Source organism: Stegodyphus dumicola, chromosome 10 (genome assembly GCF_044657685.1).
Source record: "Stegodyphus dumicola isolate Sdum_Otavi_A_Nest chromosome 10, ASM4465768v1".
NCBI lineage: Eukaryota > Metazoa > Arthropoda > Arachnida > Araneae > Eresidae > Stegodyphus > Stegodyphus dumicola.
In genome coordinates this window covers 50,167,548-50,174,919 of record NC_140777.1, presented here as the reverse complement: position 1 = coordinate 50,174,919, position 7,372 = coordinate 50,167,548, and the positions used below count along the sequence as shown (strand labels likewise).

Here is a 7,372-nt window from a genome sequence, read left to right as displayed (position 1 = left end):
GTTTGCGGAGCAGGTTTCACCATTTCTGGCTTTTAACACTACTAAAGCGTGAGTTATTTTTTCTATAACATATGGTCCTTCAAATCGTGGAAAAAATTTGGCAGTCTTATCTTCTGGTGCTGAAGAAAGTGACTGCTTAATTTTTAAAACTTCATCCCCTACTTTATAAGTTCCACCCCGTCGTTTCATATCGCAATACAGTTTTTGTTTTCTCTGTGCTACTTCAGTGTTCTTTTTTGCTTCTTTAATTAATTTTTCTATATCACCCATTTTAAATTCTGGGGCTCTTTGTTGCACATAAAATAATTTATCTAACGGCGTTATAATCTTTCTGCCTAGAAATAACTCAGCAGGAGTTTTGCCCGTTGTATCGTGTTTTGCGGTCCTAAGGGCGAAAGCAAATTCATTGACATAGTTATCCCAGCTTTTATGAAAATTTTTAACATAACTACGGATAATTTTCACTATATTTCTATTGACCCGTTCCGCTATATTTGATTGCGGCCGATACGGGACCATTTTTAAATGACGTATGCCCAGTTTTTGGCACATGTCTTCAAATATATTACTTACAAATTGAGGATCATTATCCGATATAACTTTTAGGGGCGCCCCGTATTTTAAAATATATTTATTTAAAATAGAATCAGTAACTAATTTCGCGGAGGCTCGTTTTAAGGGAACAATTTCGGTCCATTTACTAAAATGATCAATCATAACAAGGAGATAGCGACTTTTATTTAACTGACTTTTGGGGAAAGGGCCCAATAAATCGATGCCAATTATTTCATTTGGAAATTCGGATTTAATACTATTTAGAAACCCGGCCGGGCGGAAATTAATATAATTAACTGCTTGACATGTTCGGCAGGACTGGACATACGCCCTTGTTAACTTTTGCAGTTCAGGAAAGTAGACTGTCTCGCGAACGCGTTGGATAGTTTTTCGAATACCAGCATGAGAAGCTAAAGGGCTGTCATGGAGCTCCTGCAGGATATTTAATCTAAGACTAGCTGGGATAACAGGTCGAAATTCTTTGTTGGAATTCGTAGTTTTTGTATAGAATAATAGACCATCTATTAGTTCGTAATGGGCCGCCCTATTTCTTATCGCCACAATATCTTGGTGGCTAAAATTTTCAGGATCCTTTAAATACTCATAAATGCTTCCAAACTCAGGATCCTGACCCAGTTCGGTTATTACAGTTTCTCGGGAATTTATTGTACATGATGTGAGCATTGCCACCTTTACGGTATTACCTTGTTCATCTATTTTAATTCTTGATAGGGCATCTGCTACAATATTTTCCTTTCCGGGGGTATGCTTGATTACCAGATTATATTCTTGCAGCTTGAGTGTCCATCTTATTAACCTTGGGGATAAATTTTTCCCTGAGTACAATCTAGTTACCGCCGCATGATCAGAGTACGCTGTTATTGGCGCCTTTCCAAAATAGACTCGGAACTTTTGCACTGCTAACAGAACTGCAAGTGCTTCTCTCTCGGTCGCGGAATAGTTTCTTTGTGTTTGATTTAAAGTTAGGCTAAAAAATGCCACAGGCTGCTGATTTTGCAAAAGTACCGCTCCTACCGCATAATCAGAAGCATCCGCTGAAATTTCTAAATTCTCATCCTTTTCAGGAAATTTCAACACAGGGGCTTGCGTTAATGCTTGTTTTAATTTTTCGAAAGCACTATTGGCTTCGGCCGTCCACGAGAATCTTGCCTGTTTCCTTTTTAATTTTAACAATGGTTCAGAGATAGCTGCAAAATTTTTTATAAAGGACCTATAATATGAACAAAGTCCTAGAAAAGAAGAGAGCTTCTTTGCTGTGTTTGGGGTCGGATACTTTTGTACAGCGATTATTTTTGATTCGTCTGTCTCTATTCCTTTCTGAGATATCTTGTAACATAAATATTTTAATTCAGGGGCTGCAAATTTGCACTTTTCGACATTAACTTTTAGACCGGCTTCATTTAATAAAGAAAACACCTGTCTTAAATCCTGTACATGTTGGTCGAGATTATCACTAGTAATAATGATATAGTCTAAATAGATAAATGTGGACTTTCCAAGAACAGATCTTAACACAATGTCCATGCATCGCTGAAATGTTGCCGGGGCCCCTGAAAGGCCAAGCGGCATACGCAAAAATGCGTAAGTGCCAGACTTGGTTATAAAAGCAGTCTTAGGCACGTCCTCAGGCCTAAGCCCTATTTGAAAATAACCAGTTGTTAAGTCTAAAGTCGTCATAAATTTGGTTGATTTTATGTTCCTTAGAATTTCTTCAATGATCGGTAACGGATATACCGGATATTTAGTTATGGAGTTTAATTTACGGTAATCAATAGCGAATCTCCACCTTTTTGGATGCGTCAAAGGATAGTCATTATTTTTCTTACATAAAACCACCGGGCTAGCATAACCACTTGAGATGGGCGTTATGATCTTTTTACGTAGCATTTCGGTAATATGCCATTCTATAATTTTTTCCTTATTCTTATCATACCGGTATGGTTTTTGACGAACTGGCATTGCATCTCCGGTGTCAATACTATGGTTAGTAACCTGAGTAAATCCTGGAATATCACTAAATAACGAAGCAAATTCACTTATCACTTGTCGGATTCTTCCTTGCTCGTCATTAGGGAGGTGGTCAAGTTTTAACATCGGCGGTTCAGCCTTTTCTGCACGAACCGGTTACCCTTCATTAAAATCCAGTGTTGCTTGTGCGTCTGAAAGAAAATCTATTCCTAAGATTATATGTGCTTGCAGATTCTTTACTATAAAAAACATCACCTTTACTTGTTCGTCCTTGATATGGATATACAGAGGTACTTTACCTATGCACTTACATCTTTCTCCTTGCGCAGCTAACACTGTCGTATTATCCGAATTATATATGCGATATTTACGAAAATACTTCCTAAAAAAATCTTCTGCCACACAGGAACACTGCGCGCCTGTATCCAGGAGTGCGGTGGCTGGGATATTATTCACCAACACTTCAATCTTCGGAAGAGTCAGATTTTTCACCATTACTGTATTTAACTTGTAGGAAGAGGGGTTTTCGTGGCCTTTGGATTTCCGCACCCTCTCGTCAGCAGAAATCCGTTTTAGTTTAAATCCTTTTTCGTTTCCGTGCTTTCCTTCTTTTTCCACTGGCCTTGAGACTTTTTTCCTGGATTGCTATTGAACTGTCGACGTTCGCCGGCTGTTTTTGAATGCTCGGGTTTCCTTGCCCACTGATTCGCTTTGCTTCCGAAGCCGTGTGCTTGAGTTTGCTGTAGTCTTGGCGCACCAAATTGGTTTCGCTGTTGATATTGGCGTCTTCTTTCGACGTCCGCCGTTCTTCTACTTTCAAACTGGATTGCTAGCTCAAATAACTTTTCCAGTGTAGTCGGATTTCTTAATTCAATAAACTCTTGCACTTGGGGCAGTAACCTCGGCAAAATCACTTGAATTATTTCAGGATCCGGAAGGTTTCCATGCAAGAGTTTGAAGACGTGAATTTTTCTTAAAATAAAGCTTGAGAGGTTTTCGATTCTTTGTTGATATATACTGAAAAGTTCCGTTTCTAATTTCGCACGATCCCTTACAACAGGGAAGGCTTTTAGTAGGGCAGTCTTGAAATTCTCGTAAGTATAGGGGGAACTTCCTGCTTGACCCATAAGACTTCTGCCTATACATTTGAACCAGTTAAGCGCTTGGCCCCTCAAAGCGCTGGTAGCTAAGGTAACTTTTTGAAACTCGTGCACGGGGTAGAGCATGAAGTGGTCATCCAATTTTTCCAAAAAACTGGTTACCGGTGAGTTTCCATTAAATGTTGCTTCTGGTTTCATCGAAGCGCGCATGGTCTGGACGATGTAACCAAATCCTTCCAGGGCGGCAGCTGGCATTTCTGGATTCTGAGCCGTTTCTGCAGGCAGCACAGGTTCTTCTTGAAACTCGGCCATGGTTATTCTTCTTCGTTGGGCGCCACTATCAGGATCAATGTTCCTTCTAACCTTCTTCGGGAACATGTAAGGACCTGACTCGGAACAGAGAGCTTACTAAAGCTATGTTCAAAACTGTGGGAAGTAAACAGGATACACAAGAAGGGTATACAAAACCCTTTATTTTTCTCTATTTACAATGACTTCCGTACCTCGGAATACACCGACCCGCTACTTGGGGTCTAACGTAAAAATATAAAAATAGAACTAAACTCTAATTTTAAAATAATAAACGTGGAAGATTGGCCTTATATTAACAGGAGGCGTATGTAGTACAGAGAACTGTGAACACTACAATACGTTTAAATTTATCAAGAGGATTAAAACCTCTGGCCTGGAAGGCAACCAGCAACTGCGTAACTTCTAAGGTAAGCGGCCTGCTTCGACTCACTGCTTCCTCTCCCTCGCTTGGCAAAAAGCCACAACTTAAATACTTGGCGTTCGCCAGACAAACTTTGCATAAAAACCTTAACGCTTATAATTCTGGCCGGAAGTAGAAAATAAGAAGTGATAGTAAAGATTTAAAATAAAATAAACGTTAGTAAAACTTAAGATCCTTTCACATCTTACATCCATCTCTTACATATCTTTTTGATTTTTCGTTATTATTTAACTGGACAGAAATTCACAACCAACATCATCGAAATACTTTATTCTACTGCTCTTTTAAAAAGTGTAAAAGTAATTAATATCGTCTGTTGCCGTAGTTACATTCCTTATCTCTTGATTTTTTTTTATTATAAATGCTTTGAATATCTTTTAATATCATGACGCCATCTGGCGGTAGACTGTGGTAATTGCTTACACTACCATGTGTTCATACAAATTCAATTTAAACTTCATACAAACTAAAAATGAAACTATTAATAAACATTTTACTTGAAGAGATTTCTGTTGCTCAAGGATAAAATATTATTCATAATTGCGGTTAAATTTGCCGTTAAATAAACATTTCTTCTTTTTTTGGGGGGGAGGCAGAATTTTTTGCTCCTGATGAAGGGGGACCCGTTTTGCCCTCAGTCGATTGTGATTTTGCAACATCTACGCCGAATACAAGGTTCTCGATTTGCCTGTTTTATTAAACATTTATGTTCACGAGAAACATCAATCGAAGGAACCTTGTTAATGCGATTGAAAAAATATTGTTTCCTGTTATCAAGGAGCATTTTAAAATTCCTTGTCTATTCGACTATAAAGTTAGACATATATCTATCTATGTATGTATCAATAATTATTCATTAAAATACATATTTGAATAGAATTAATCTCAAGAGGAGAAAACTTACCGGCAATACTTCATTTGTGTAGAATTAAATATGTTTCAGGTTTAAATAACATTTGCTGTCTCAAGTCTATGTCTAAAGGTAAATTAAATTATACTTTCATTTGAAACAACAGATGATAATATGTAAATGATGGAATAGTATTGCAAGAAAACCTTTATTATTTATCATTCCATGGCTCACTTAAACAAATGGCAAATATTAATGTAAATTAAAAGCACAAACGTACTATTAAATTACTTTTATAATGAAAAATGTAATGTAATATTTCCTTTACTGAATCTATATATCTTACAAAAAACAATTTGTAAAAACACATTCATAATCTAGTTACATGTCCGAGTTTCTATAGATATTTCTGAAGCTACATAGTTTATAGAAGTTTCCAGAAAATATTTTATCTATTGAAGTTATAAACTATTTAATAAATGTCCTCGGAACTGTATAGGAAGAGTAAAGCTTAAAATCAAAATTATGAAATTTACTGTAATTTACACGGTATCTTAATGCATACCAGATTATTGCTTTTCTCACCTTTTAGCATCCATTTGACAGTGACAGACAATGAAGGATAAGACTTTCTCACCTTCAGTTTATTACTGTAGATATAAGACTGACCATTCTGCACTGGGCAAGATACGCCGCTTTTGCAGCCGTCTGATTGAGGAAGTGGGAATGGCAAAGGAACAAATGATATAATACCATAGACGACGGCTTTCAAGCTCTTGGCATCGGAATTCGATTTAAATGCGATAGTGATACTGGCATCAGTACCCCTTATCAGCGGACACACATCTGCCGAATCCGGACAACCACTTATGTTGACACTATTCACCTTTGCAGTTGAACCGCAGTCTTCAAATTTCGATGCAGTGCATAGATGGGCTGCGATCGCTGACAGAACGAAGAATACGTAAAAACGATCCATAACGTATTGTTAAAAAATCGAAAATCTTCAACAGGAGGCTTATATTCCACTAGTATACCTTTTCAAAATTAAGAATTGTTGTAGTTGCAATAGTTCTCATAATATCAAATCTATGGATTTATGGGACGGTGTATAGTGTCTGTTATCATTATACTTTAATCTCACGATTAATCAATTACAAGCTACAGTGCTGTTACTAAACTCTTCTTCTTGAAACATCACTTGCGTAAGCATGTATTTTCACGTGTTTCTCAAGTGTCTGACCGAGAAAAAATGACATTGGGTGATGTAAAGGACATAGTAAGCTCTCAAAATAGAAAACAAAAGGTAGCTAAGGCGTTACTTTGTAGATAAAGTACGACCTTTGGCCCAATCAGCGACGTCAGTCGTTGAATTTTGTAACCTTTTTAATACTAGGAGTAAAAGTTAAAACATATTTTAGATAAGTGCATTGTTTTCATTTTAACAAATTACATCTTTACACAAGGTCTTTACTTAACATTTATTTTTTATATGGCAAAACAAAATTACGACTGAACAGTGGAGACCTGGACTTCGTTGCGATGCTCCTAATCGTATTTTTTAATGTTTTCCAATAAAAACACTAAAAAATATTTTGGGAGACTGACGACATTTCAAAAACTCGCTGATAAGCCTTTTAAATTAGAAAACAAATAAGAAAGAACCGCGTATAGAATTTATCAGCAAAATATATGTATGCGTGAGTCTATGTTATAATTTACTACAGTTCTTTTTATTTAATAATGATAGGGCACATGCAGTTTAAAGCTTTCGTCAGGAATGAATGAATCAAATGGTTTTTAACATTGCCGTCTCATCAATAATAGAATTGCCTAGACAGCACTACATGGAGACGACCGCCATTTCACCTCAAAGAAATGGAATGACGGGCAAGCCTTACGGGCAATTCGAACTTGCACACAGGTGTTGAGAAAAGCAGTAAGCCTTGACTAAACAACAGACCGTCCAGGACGTGCAGTGTCCAGAGAGACAACATGTGAACAAATCTGTCACAAAGTCTTTTCATGTTTGATAACTAATATTATTAACCCATAGGAAAATAATATGAGCAACAGTTGGCATCATGTAAGACAATATTTAGATAACTAGATGACATCTGTTATGAGCAAATCGAAAGCATATGT

At 36.9% G+C, this 7,372-nt stretch overlaps 1 pseudogene; it reads right to left on the bottom strand.

Moving 5' to 3' along the window:
* Positions 1 to 5,759: 5,759 nt before the first annotated feature.
* LOC118181723 (NPC intracellular cholesterol transporter 2 pseudogene) lies at positions 5,760 to 6,206 on the bottom strand (annotated as a pseudogene).
* Positions 6,207 to 7,372: the final 1,166 nt, after the last annotated feature.